At 43.4% G+C, this 13102-nt stretch overlaps 1 protein-coding gene across 1 annotated transcript in view; it reads right to left on the bottom strand.

The window, feature by feature from the left end:
* The window catches only part of kctd16b (potassium channel tetramerization domain containing 16b), a 72455-nt gene that overhangs the window by 55777 nt on the left and 3576 nt on the right, over positions 1-13102 (bottom strand). The gene's annotated exons all lie outside the window — the stretch shown is intronic.

Below are 13102 nucleotides of genomic sequence, written 5' to 3'. Positions count from 1 at the left end.
CAGACTGATAATGGATTCCTGTCTTACCGTAAGCATTAGTGTGTGTGTGTGTGTGTGTGTGTGTGTGTGTGTGTGTGTGTGTTTGTGTGTGTCTGACTTTCTGACACTCTGACTTTTCTTGTGGTCACTGTGTGGCAAGCCAAACAAGCTCATGAATACAAACTAGCACAGATGCAAACAGAATCAAACTAAGATGAGAAAGGAACATCACAGACACATTCCCAGGTCAGTTTTGTGTGTGTGTGTGGGTGTGTGCGTGCTCTGCAGACGAATGTACGCAAACACACAAAGTGACAATTTCAGTGACATTTAAAGTGGGAGGCTTTTCTATCTATGTTAGGAGAAAAATGGAACAAGAAAAACCACTGCCACCAAGATGGAATGAAAGAAGCCCCCACAAAAAGTGAACCAATCTACAATCCTAAGCATTACAAATTCATAAGAGCAACAACAGAACAAAAATTCGCGAAGCAAATCGACAACAATCTGCATGTTCAACAGGAGAAAAAGGAAAAATTACAGAAATGACCATCATATGAGATTCATCTGAGTTCTCACTAATAAGTCAAGTGGGTCCACCAAGGCTGTGGCAATGAAAAGCAAAGGGAATTTACATTCCAGCTCTCATCAGTGATCTTCAGCTTCAGTTAGTGACCAAAAGAATTGAGTGAAGATCCAGCAGCCAAGTATTCTATGCTTTACTTGTGCAATTCTGTGCAACTGTCAGACTTGTGATGTACAGTTTACAAAAAAAAACATTAAAATCGATGCAGCAGAACCAGAGACATTGTCTTTGATATTCCACATATTGTGGAAACTCAAAACCTGTCAAACCCAGTGAAACTTCCCTGCCGACAGTCAGAGGTTTGGTTGGGTAACGGATGTTGTACACACACTTGTGTCTAATTTTCAAAGCAACTCAAAAACTAAAGCTACACATCAGAGTAACGTCTCCACAGAGGTATTATATGGAAACCGTGAGAACTTGGGCTGCTTGTGTGTAGTCGTTTGCTGAGGCTGCAAATTTACTCTCCGAGAACCTAAACAGTTATTTTGGGTTGTAAGAGAATCCAGTTATACTTAAAGATGTACAACACACCAGTATAGTGTTGCACAGTGGATGAAACCCAACACTGGGCTATAAATACACTCCCACTCTGGGGGCGTCCATATGTACAGTACAATTGCTCTAAAGAGCCCAGAGTAGAATTGCTGTTGCTTTGCATTAAGAGGAGCCAGTTTAAGTGGTTGATTTTATCTGATCAGGATGCCGGTACATGACGCCTCCCTGAAGCGATATTCCGAGCACGTCGACCTGATGGAAGACGCCAGGGCCGACCCAGAACATGCTGGAGGAATTACATGTCCCATCTGGCCTGGAGAAACCTCGGGGTCCCCCAGGAAGGGACGGAGGACACTCATTGGTTGAAGGGCATCAGGGCTTTGAGTTTAGTTTGCTCCAGCTGCACTAGATGGATGGATGGATCTATTGAGGTGTGTGTGTGTGCGCGTACGTGCATGTGTGGCACCGAGCATTATTTTTCATCTTTCATCATCCCCCCCCCCCCCCCCCCACACACACACACACACACACACACACACACACACACACACACACACACAAAGGACTGAGCATGTCATACGTCATCATTTTGGGTTTTTGTCAGTAAATTGTCCTGCATACAGCAAGTGAAATATAACATGACACCAAATGTTACATTCTGTGCTTTGAGAGGGTAAACATGGAGAAGAGGAGGCAGAAAAAGGAGCAGTAGAAATGAGCAGAGGACACACACACACACAAACACACACACACACACACACACACACACACACACACACACACACACACACACACAAACACAAACACAAAGGACTGAGCATGTCATACGTCATCATTTCCGCCACAACGTTAAAGGTTAAAGGTCAAAGGCAGGCAGAGGTCACTTTTAGGGTCATATGACCTGTGAGTATTGACTTTTCATAGCAGGAACTCCACTGGGGAAAACTTCTTTGGTTATTCAAATTGTTTTTTCCCTGTGATTTCATGTAAGCAGAGTGCACACATGATACGGACTGGGGCCACTGATGGTCGGATTTCCCTCGAGCAAAATAACAGCTTTGTGCAGTAGAAATTAAAAATGATGAAGTTATCTTGCTGTGGAAGGTACTTTAGTTTGCAAATATGCTCAACTAAAGTGAGATAAATTCTGACATTTACCAGAGAGACCTGAAATACCTGAACCCGAAATAGTCCTAATGTAACCTTTTTTTCCTATTTTCACACAGCGGAGCCTCCTAATCGATTGTGGAAATACACCTAACAAGAAACCCAGCCTCGGTTACAAATGACTCCCAGTCCCACTCGTCCCTCGTTAGCTGACCTTTCGAGGTTTATTTTACGGTCTCGTCGACGACTGAAACGTTCATTCAGCGAGGTCAAGTATTTATGTTATATAGGTTTTAATGTAAGAACAGCAAACGACCAAGAAGTGCATCTCTTGTGCTGAGCTGAACTCTATTTCCATTTCACTTGCTGTGAAGTGTCTACTTCTCCCTCTTTGGAAGTAGCAACCAATGAGGATCCGGTGAAGAGACAACAGGAGGGGGAAAAAAACGGAGCCAATAGCGCAGAGTGAAGAGGAGCAGAAAATAAAATGGAACAGAATAAAAAGGAAGGGAGACTAGGACTGTTGTTCTGGCTGCTTTTGATTTTACTTCTCCTCGGGCGCTCGGAGAGAGAAAAGGGATAAAAAACACCACCCAAATAAAGAGGCACAAGTAGATAAAGACAGAGCACTGAGAGCAATGGTTACAAACCTCGCAGAAAATTAGATCAGGGCCAAATCACAGCAAACCCCTGCTCTTTCAGGGAGGAAGAAAAAGGCAGAGAAGAGGTGGATGTAGAAAAGAAGGACAAACACAAAGAGACAAAGTCCTGGAGCAGTGAGAACAGCAGCAGGCGAACTCTTCACTCCGGCTGTCAGTGGGAGACATTAAGGGGGAAGAAGGAGGGTTAATAAGAGAAAGGGCTACGGAGTGAGACAGAGGCTCAGAGCACCAACGGCAGCCAAAGCCACAGCAACCAGAAACATGTCCTGGCAGCCAACGTAGCACTCTGTGCACTCCAGGTGAGATGTTGGAGATCAACACCATGCCAGAGATTGTTTACAGGCTGAGCTTTCGGCACAACACCTTGTTGCTTTAAATGCTCCAGAGAAAACCCCCCCCCAAAAAAAAATATATATATATATATATATATATCTGATCTGCACAGCTGGCACAGATTCAAACGCTCCAAGCAGCAGCAGATACAGAACAGGAACACGAGACCCCGAGAAGAAAAAACGAGAAGCAGAGAAAGAAAAATGTCAAAAGTGCTCGATGCCGACTTGAAGAGTTCAAGCCAAAACACGTTTCCACGCTGCCAGTGAGTCAAAACTAAACATCTATTTGTGTTTGTTAACCACTATGGATTTGCTCACTCAGCTGGCTCCACTGCCCATAGCTTAAAAAATGGTAAGAACCAAGAGGCAGAGAGATACGGTGATAGCATCGCAAGAGATTAAGCTGTATACTAGATTGTGTGTGTGTGTGTGTGTGTGTGTGTGTGTGTGTGTGTGTGTGTGTGTGTGTGTGTGTGTGTGTGTGTGTCCGTGTCCTCTGCTCTTCATTTCTACTGCTCCTTTTTCTGCCTCCTCTTCTCCATGTTTACTCTCTCAAAGCACAGAATGTAACATTTGGTGTCATGTTATATTTCACTTGCTGTATGCAGGACAATTTACTGACAAAAACCCAGAAGGCCCATGTGCTGTATTTAACAACACCAGCGTTGAGATGCAAACCACTTGATCAGCAAAATTCGCTTCAAATCAAAAACCGTACAAAGCTGGAAAAAATAACAAACCTTATGCCCTTGAGGAGTTCAGGTTTTAACAGATGAGTCAAAACCAACTTTGAAAAGATTTTGATTTCCAAAGCAAACTGTCTCCGACAAACACGTCCTGAATATTTATTCCGACTCCGCCGTTTTGGCTCATTGGTCGAACGATCTCAATATGCATATCTTTCTTTTGACTTTGTCTATTTCCGTGCCTATTTTGGGTTTGTTTGCCTGCACAATGTGGCACAATGTCTCGTCTTTTTGCTGGGGAAAAAAGCATAGCTAATGGTGTATTCATGAGGGGAATGTAAACTGGCGGTGAAAGAGAAGTGAAGCTGGGTGAAGTGGAGGAGAAGAGAGGAGGAGGAGGAGAAGGAGGAGAGCTCCTCCAGAGGGTGAGTGATGTCTGAGGGTGGAAAGCCAAGTGACATTAGTTATTGGGTGTTGCATGAAAACAGGAGAGTGAGATCTGGTAAAGACTGTGTCCTCTATTCCACCTCTCTCACACACACACACACACACACACACACACACACACACACACACACACACAGGAAAACATGCAACACATATGAAATCCTAATCAAGATGAATGAGATTTGCTCTTCCAGGAGAACATGCAATTATTTAACAAGACAACTACATTATTGCTTCAATACCAGCATTTTAACACACCGAAGTCTAGTGTGTGTGTGCGTGAGTGTGCACATGCACGTGTGTGTGTGTGTGTGTGTGTGTGAAAAAGTACACCCTAAATGATTAAAGGGGAGAGTTGCACCTAAATGTCAGCCTGTAACGCCTGTAATTGGCTAAATGAGTTTCTGAAGTGATGGATGTGGATAATTGTCTTGCTTCATTTGCTTGTTTGTCGTCCCAGCACACACGAGTGCGCGCCCGTGTACAAACGCAGCCCTCGTGTGCGCTCCCGAGATCCGATCTACACTTTCAATCTGGCTGCAGCCGCCATGCAGAAAACGTTTTACACTATAGCTCTGCAGATTAGACTTTGTGTCGGTTCATCGGTTGTTTGGATTTAGAGAAGACGCACGCTGTTTACTAATCCCTCTGCAGCTCTAGCCAGGTTAATCTCATAGTGAATAATGTGTCTCTCGGCTAGACCATGTTGTCTGATCTTATCTGCATTGTGTGTGCGAGTGTGCGAGTGTGCATGTGTGCGTTTCTGCATATGCGCCACCGAGTGTTTACACAAAACCAATTTACCAGCATTACTTCCTGAGTGAGGACCGTAATCACACAGGTTCACAGTCGGCAAATGATTATCCGCACACGGCTAATACACGGCTCGTGCGGATGTGAGTCCATTACAGAGGTAGGATGTGTACGTGGGACCCCAGGTAGCAACCCATTACTTTAGCAAGCAAGCAGTCGGGACCCCTGTGTGGCTGCCACATACCGTGCAGTTCCTTTGTGAACAAGACTCAATAATTCATTACACCGTGAATGGTAAACAGGAGCTCGGGCTTGATGCGACAATAGAGGATGTTCTCATTTTCTATAAATCATGTTCACTTTAAGACAGAAAACACTGATTTACCATAAACTCTTCATTGTGAAACCAAACAGTCGGATGCCGACGTCTTTTCTTTACTTGTCGACGTTTTTGCTGAATAAAAAGACAATAAAATCATCTCTAATGTTTTACCCCAGCATGTTTAATAGTTTGTTTTTCTCTGATATTTTACATCCACTGGATTCAGTGTGTGTTAGAAACCCTAACTCCATAATGTCTTTGTTTTATTTTGTCCCTCCTACTCGTCCGAACCTTCCCTGTTCCATTTTGAGCGTGAGCTACTGATTGAGGCGAATTGATTATAAAGACATTAATGAAGAAACGTTGCAGCACAGTAAAAGCTTGGTGGTGTGATATCGTGTGTTCTCAGTGCTGCTCACATGAATCCAGAGAGAATAAAATAAAATGCATCTCATCCATCGCAGTAAAATTGGAAGAGGAGAGAAATTAACAGACGGAGGGGATCCAGCACCACAGCGGGAGAAGAGGTGGGTTTCTGTAGACACAGTGAGTGTGCCGTCTGATCTTTAATCTGTCATTTTTCACCTGTGAGCTGTTTGTACAGGTTAACTTCCCAGGGCGTGTGTGTGTGTGAGTGAGTGGGGCAGGGCATGTGTGTGCACGCTTGTTCAGCAAATGTGTGTGTGTGTGTGTGTGTGCTTTAATGGACAGGGAGCTTTACAGCCACTTAGCAATAAAATGGTGATGACATTATGCTCGAGCAAGCAGCTGAGTACTCAGAAATGACACAGATGGATTACTGATGAGACGCAGGACTGACGCTCATCCTCTGCACTGACACCAAGTCATGGTCTGTCTGATACCATAGAGCCAAACTATTTTAACACAGTATAAAGTTATTTTCAACCATCAAAATATGTTCTAAAGGGCCCAAATACTGTTCTCTGAAAATATGTGTATTTATTATAATCCAGTCTCAGTTTTAGTTAAATATTTGTATAATTTTTCCATCCTCTTTCAGATGTTTAAAAAATTAAATTAGGTGAAATCAAATCCAAATCAAATCCTTGTATCTACTAATGACCTTTATTTGTATCCTTGCAGTGTCACGTCCCTCTTACTACAAATAAGACAAAAGAACAGTTATACTATAGTTTTTCAGAAGCTTAAGACTCATTAAGCTTTTATCACAGAGTACCATAGGTGGTTTCCGTAATTTCCCCCAGAGTTAATTTCCTCTGGAGTTGCTACATTAGTGTGCCTGGCTTCCTTAATGGACATAAAGTCTTTATTTCCACTTACAAATGAAATGCCACTGACACCCTGCCCTGGGAAGCCATAAAGCACGGTGGAGTGAGATTACAGCGTTATGACCATATGCTCCATCACGATGCGGGACCACTGCTGCGTGAGTGACACTGTGTGTTTCTAATGAGGCGCCGGGGAATAAGGAGTGCTCCACAAACACAGTCAAACTGGGGAGTTTCATGAAGAAGTTTAAGTCGTAATATCCTGAGTTTTGACCCGCTGCTTCATCAGTCCCACTCCCTGCAGACGATGGATGAGGTGGAGGCAGGTGCAGGTGAATGAGGAACGAGGGGGGGAACAAAGAAAACAAACGTGCCAGTGAAGCAACACAAATTCACTCCCAAAACACTTTTGTAGATTTCTTAGTTTGTGCCATGTTGAATTTTACGAGCTCTGTTGAGAATTTAGCCCTGGGTTGCTGAAGTAAAAACAAGCACAATGGCACAACCATGAAACAGGGTTTGAAGCTACCACGTGCCCTGCCAACACCAGACGTGTACCGCTACATGTGAGCCTGCTACTTGACCCCGTGTAAAAGAGACAAAGACAAAAATCATCAGTTTATTTAATTCAAGTTTCAGTTTGAGTTGAATTCTCCACTAAAAATGTAGAAATGCACCCAAACCAAACTTAGAAAATAAAAACCTCATACTGCAGAAGATCCCCACCTGTGGGTTCATATATCAGTATCAACTACAATCTGACTCTTCCTCTGCCAAGGCCCAACAGTCCCCTTAAATCAAGCCGCACCATATTGCAAAGACACATAAATATCAGTCTCTTAAATATGTCATGACATCATCCCATCAAGATTTATCAATTATTCCCTACGAAATTGTAGAAATGTCAAAAAATGCTTGATCTTTGACGAAATCCATGTCAAAATGTAACGGTTTCTTTCTTGTTCCATCCTTCTTACAAGTTTTGTGAAAATCCACTTTGTTGATTTTTTCGTAATCCTGTTGACAAACAAAAACCAAGCAACAAACAGGCGAATGTACGGGAGCTCAGCTATTATTCTCTGATTTTCATCTTTTTAGTGCCAGTTCCTCAGTTGGAGAAACTTTAACGGCAGCAGCATTATTCTGATGCGTGACCCGCACCCCCACAGTGGCAACAGCCATTGGTTTGATTATGCTGTGCAATTACCGATGGGATGGGGATTCTGTGCATGTTTCCCAGCCAATCTGGACTCGCACATAGCCGGGATATTAAAGCAGTGATGCATTACAGCAGCCAGCCGGCGGATTGAGCGAGTGAAGAGGCTCTCCAGCTGCAGTTTCTGTCATTATGGCGACGCTCCACACCTCGTCGCACCGCGGAGCACTTATTCCAACACAACAGGGGGAGAGCGGCGGCATTGTATCAACTGCGCCCACCGCCACGGAGAGAATAGAGTGTCAAGAGTCACAGAGGAGGAGAAAAAAAAATAGACAGCGAGGAGAGAGGAGGGAGTCTTACAGGAGCTTGTTGACGCTCTGGTGTTCACTCTCTCCCAGAGCTCTGCAGTTCCCCGTATCCTCCAGAGACTGGGGATTATGGGAATATTCGCTACGTAGCTACGCTAAGCTTCCAGGGGAGAAGGTCAAGGGGAGGCTAGACAAACAAGAAAGTCGATCTTCTTTTCATACGACCCACTTGCCCCTTTTTCATTCTTGCTTTTAGAGCGTTCTCCCCTTATTTTGTTATAACCCCACCTGCACCTCCCACCGTGAAATCAATCCAACGACCGCAATATAAATGCAAATAAGTATATTGTTTCAGGATAAACTTAATCTACACTGATTTCCTTGAAATTTAACTCACTTCCTCTAACATACACCGTAACTATTCCCCCCCCCCCCCCAATCATTGTGAGAAGGTGAATAAACTCTATTTGAAAAGTGAAAATTGAGTTCGCTTTCTCTTTACCCTCGGCTGCTTTTGGAGTTTCACCTTCAATCGCTCACTCCTTCCACTGCTCTGGAACATGTCTCACTTTCCCCTTTTTCCGTCGCTGCTTTAAATCAGTCGTCCTTGCACGAGAAGAAGTATTTTGTTTTACTTTACCTGGAAAATTCGCAGTTGTTTTTTTTTTTTATCGTCTTGACGAGGAAGGGAAAGGATCATGTGAGCTTTCATGTCTTTTTACAACGCTCTCTTTTGTCTTTCTTCTTCACCTACAGCATGTAAAAGAAAAAGGAAACCCAGGTCAGACTCTTACTCACTCACACTTTCATCCATCTTCACTTCTGTGTAAATACTATAAGCAAATATAGTTTAATGTAGTGGACCCATGTCATTTTATTAATTTGAGAAAGCTACATACTGTAACTGCAGCAGGAAGCTCTGGTTGCAGGGTTTGCATGTTCTCCCCGTGTTTCCATTGGTCTCTGGGTATTCCAGCCTCCTCTGACTGTCCTGGGACATGCAGCCTGGAGGTTAGGTCTAGACTCTAAATTGTCCGTAGGTGTGAATGGTTGTTTGTCTCTGTATGTTCGCCCTGTGATACGCTGGCGACCCGACCAGGGTTTACCCGCCCAACGCTAGGATTGGCTCCAGCTCTCCCCCGTGAGCCTCAAAAGGAAAGGTGGTATCGATATTGGATGGATGGATGAATAAATCTTAATGTTATCACTTTTATGGTTCAAGTCTTGGTAGAGTTTGAAATCCAGAACTAGTTGTAGTAGTAGTAGTCGTCGTCATCGGTAACAGAGTATTCATAGTAACAGAGCTGTAGAAAATAGCAGCAAATAGCAGTTTTTTTCTCTCCTTTCATAAATCAAACCAAGTTCTCCACCTGCTTCCTCTCTCCTTCCTTTTTGTCTGAATAATGCAGAGTTGAGGTGTGCGGCGGTGGACTCCCCTGTGGATCTGAGGCCAGGGTAGCAGCTGTCCCTATCAAGACTCTCCTCAGAGCTGTCACGGCCTGTCTGCTCCTCGGCTAATCACTTCCTACAGGCCTGCAGCATGGGACCGCCGCTGCTAATGTCTTCACCGTCTGGGCAGGGAGAGGCTCGCAGGATGATAGTTTCTTATAGCGATGGGTATTTGTGTCTACAAGTGTGTGTGTGTGTGTGTGTGTGTGTGTGGCTGCTTGGTGGATTGCCGGTGTGTTTAGCTAGAGGCTCAACGGGTGTGGAAATGCCTCAGGTAGTGCAACATGGGTCACATTATCACACACACACTCACTCACAAACGCCATAACCATTATCATAACCCCTTTCTTCCCACCTGCCAAAACACATTTGCCATACAAGAAGTTGCTCATCTGCGTGTAACAGGCTAATGGCACAATGTGTCACACACCAACACACATGGGCCATATCGAAGTGGCCATTTGTACCGACACACACTTCACCCTGGCATGTTCAGCTGAGGTAAAAATAAAGCCTGGGGAAACACATCCTGAGCCAGAAAAACATGTTGTTTTTTTCGTATTCTCTCAGCAGGTTTTTAGAACTGTTTCCTTCTTCTGCCTCACGGAGGATGTTGTGCTGGATGGTTCCGTTGCAGCACGGGCTCTGTCAGGCCCTGCGGCGAGAACCACTGAATCCACTGTTCGTAGAGATGATTAATTATCGTTCTTGCTATGCAACACATTTGTAAATACATTTGCCTAGAGGCCATCAAGAATTTGACTAACTACAAACAGAGGACAGATTGATAGGTAGAGTCAGAGCCGCGGAGGAATCCAGGGCAATAGATAACAAGAAAAGGGGATTGAAAGACATAATGCAGGTTCAAGCTTCCGGCAAAGAAAGGTCGTAAGTGGAAGTTGCGTCAATCAAATTGGGCAGAGAAAGTGAATGAGTTGTCTTTAAAACTACTGTGGTGGTGTCCTTGATGCATTTGGCTCCATTATGAAGGCGCAGAGGTGAAATGGATGTGTTCCAATTTATAAAATAACTAAATATCTGAAATTGTTGTGGTGTGTAAGTAGATTTACCAGTCCTCCATGTTAAAGAGGATTCCTCTAGCCAGGTGAGTTTGTCCCAAAATCTATCATTTTGTGACACGATCAAACTCTAATTGCTGACTGGCGAATTTAGTGAAGCGAGCAGTGTGAGATTTTGGCAGATGATTCTCAATCACCAATGCAAATAAAAATGTTACCATTTTTCAAGGCCTGAGTATGTCCTAAAGATGCCTGATTTTTTTTTTTCATCAAGATCCATGAATTAAGTGGTTCCTGGGAAATAAGTGAAAAACACACCGTCTCACAATGTTAAAGAAAGTGAACGATAAATTTCTGGACCCGCTCCCTGATCTAGAAAGTTTTAATTGGTTCCTCTCTGACCAATATAGCATCCTTCCACCAAGTTTCAAGGTAATTAATCCTAGTCATGCTTACAAACAAACATACAAACCAACCTACAAACAAACGCACAGGGGTGAAAACATAATCTCCTTGGCGGAGCTATAAAGGCAGATATAAGGGTATATGGATAGAACCTCACATCCTCATGTGATTGTTCCAGATCTCATTACAAATCAATGTGCATCAATATGATGCAATAACAACGTCTACTCTTCTAGGAGACTTTCCACAAGACTTTTGAACCCAACTGCATATGTGCAGAGTATAATTGGATCTATTGATTTATGAGGAATAAATCTATATATTACAGATTAAAAATATAGATTCAATATAAATGAATCTATAGATTTAGTCCAATCCAGTAACAGGAACATTAGTGGGTTTGACTTCTGAAGTAAAACCTGACTCACATTCCTAAGAGGTATACGGTCAATGGATTGCTTTTGTATAGCACTAAGTGACCACTTATCGAGCTCTGCTGAACATACCATTCAACCTGTTCATACATTAGGAGAGCCGGCTCGTTCCTGGATCCCCCTCTGGATTCCACTGAGGAAGTGGGTGAGAGGAGGATGCTGGGGAAGTTTCAGCCCCTACACGACACTGAACAGCTCTTTCAGCAGCAGCAGGCAGCAAAAATAACATTTAATACATACTGGCTGTTTTCTTCCATCATCACAATCTACTTCTTAACTATTTTTACACTATTTTGCACAACATTATCCTCTGCACACTACCTATGTAGCATAATCACATCATGTAGCATATCATATCTTTTTTATTTGTTAACTAAAAATGGTCTTTTTGCACATCAGTAATTTTGCTCATCTCAGTATCACCTTATTCTTTTACATTCTGCAATAATTCTGTACCACTGCATTCTACCGACATATTTTTTTTCTATACGAACAATATTTGTTCTGTAGTGAAGGGTGTCTATTACGTACATATTCTGTATTTTTTTATTTCTGTTGACTTCTTTTATATTGTTATTCTCTTGTCTACCTCATTCTGACCTGTCTGCTGCTGTAATAAGGGAATTTCCCCGGTGTGGGATAAATAAAGTTTTATGTTATCTTCTACATTTCTCTGTATACTTTCTCACACAGTTTGAGGTTCAGTCTTCTTGCCCAACAAGGCCTTAACATGCAGATCGGAGAACCAACCACCAACTTTCTGATCACCTCCCTGATGTTCAGTGAGGTCCATGTCGTGGGTCCAGACGTTGTGCATCTCAAAAGTGGAGCGAGAGAGATATTTAAAGCCCACTTTTGCCTCAAGCATGCCCAGAACATGAGCTCGTCAAAACCCTGTCAAACCGTTGACAGGATCCAATCACAATGTGAGAAACACAATGAGTTGCCGCTGTTGCCAAAGACCTTAGGACCTCCAAATATGGCTGAGAGAGGGCCAACGAATATAAAGACGCACACATTGTTAGTGTGTAATGATGAGAGGCACAAACAGAATAGCAAATAAAATCCCCAAAATGACACGGCTGAATGTGAAGTAATGAGTAAAGCATCATGGAGATGGACAGGCAGAGAGACAGAGACGTGAATAAGAAGCGAGACAGGAGGCGTGATGGTGCATCGAGGCATGTAAAGGTAACTGGTGCCACCGCGCTGCTCCGTGCCCCCGAGGCACACACAGCAAATTGAAGAAGGAGAGATGGAAGGTGGGGAGCTGAGATATGAGAGAAAGGCTGGACTAGAGTGAAATGTGGAGCCGTGAAATGAGAAGAGGGAGAGAAAAGACGAGGGGGGAGAAGGAAAAGATGAGCACATCAAAAAATATGATGAGCAGGTAATCAAAATACTGGGTCTCAGGCCCTGGGTCAAGGGAGTTCCCAGAAAAGACCTCTAACCTTTAAATAAACTGCTCTTAAGCCGCATCTCCACCGGTCAAAAAACCCATCACGCCCATCTTCTGCAGTGGGAATGGATAAAATCTGCACTCACTCCCGGGTCAAATGACTTTGCAGTAGAGGCAGGTTTTAATCGGAAAACAGGACAACCAGGTTGTCAACAATTCTTTTTCTGCTTTATTTTGGCAGTCTGCTGCACTTTCTGCGCAATTTTAGGATGTCGTGTTGAACATCTGGCCGTTCATCACAAAA

Source organism: Hippoglossus hippoglossus, chromosome 14, assembly GCF_009819705.1.
Source record: "Hippoglossus hippoglossus isolate fHipHip1 chromosome 14, fHipHip1.pri, whole genome shotgun sequence".
In the NCBI taxonomy this organism is placed as follows: Eukaryota; Metazoa; Chordata; class Actinopteri; order Pleuronectiformes; family Pleuronectidae; genus Hippoglossus; species Hippoglossus hippoglossus.
The sequence above is the reverse complement of the archived record's forward strand: the minus strand, read 5'-3'. Positions and strand labels throughout refer to the sequence as shown.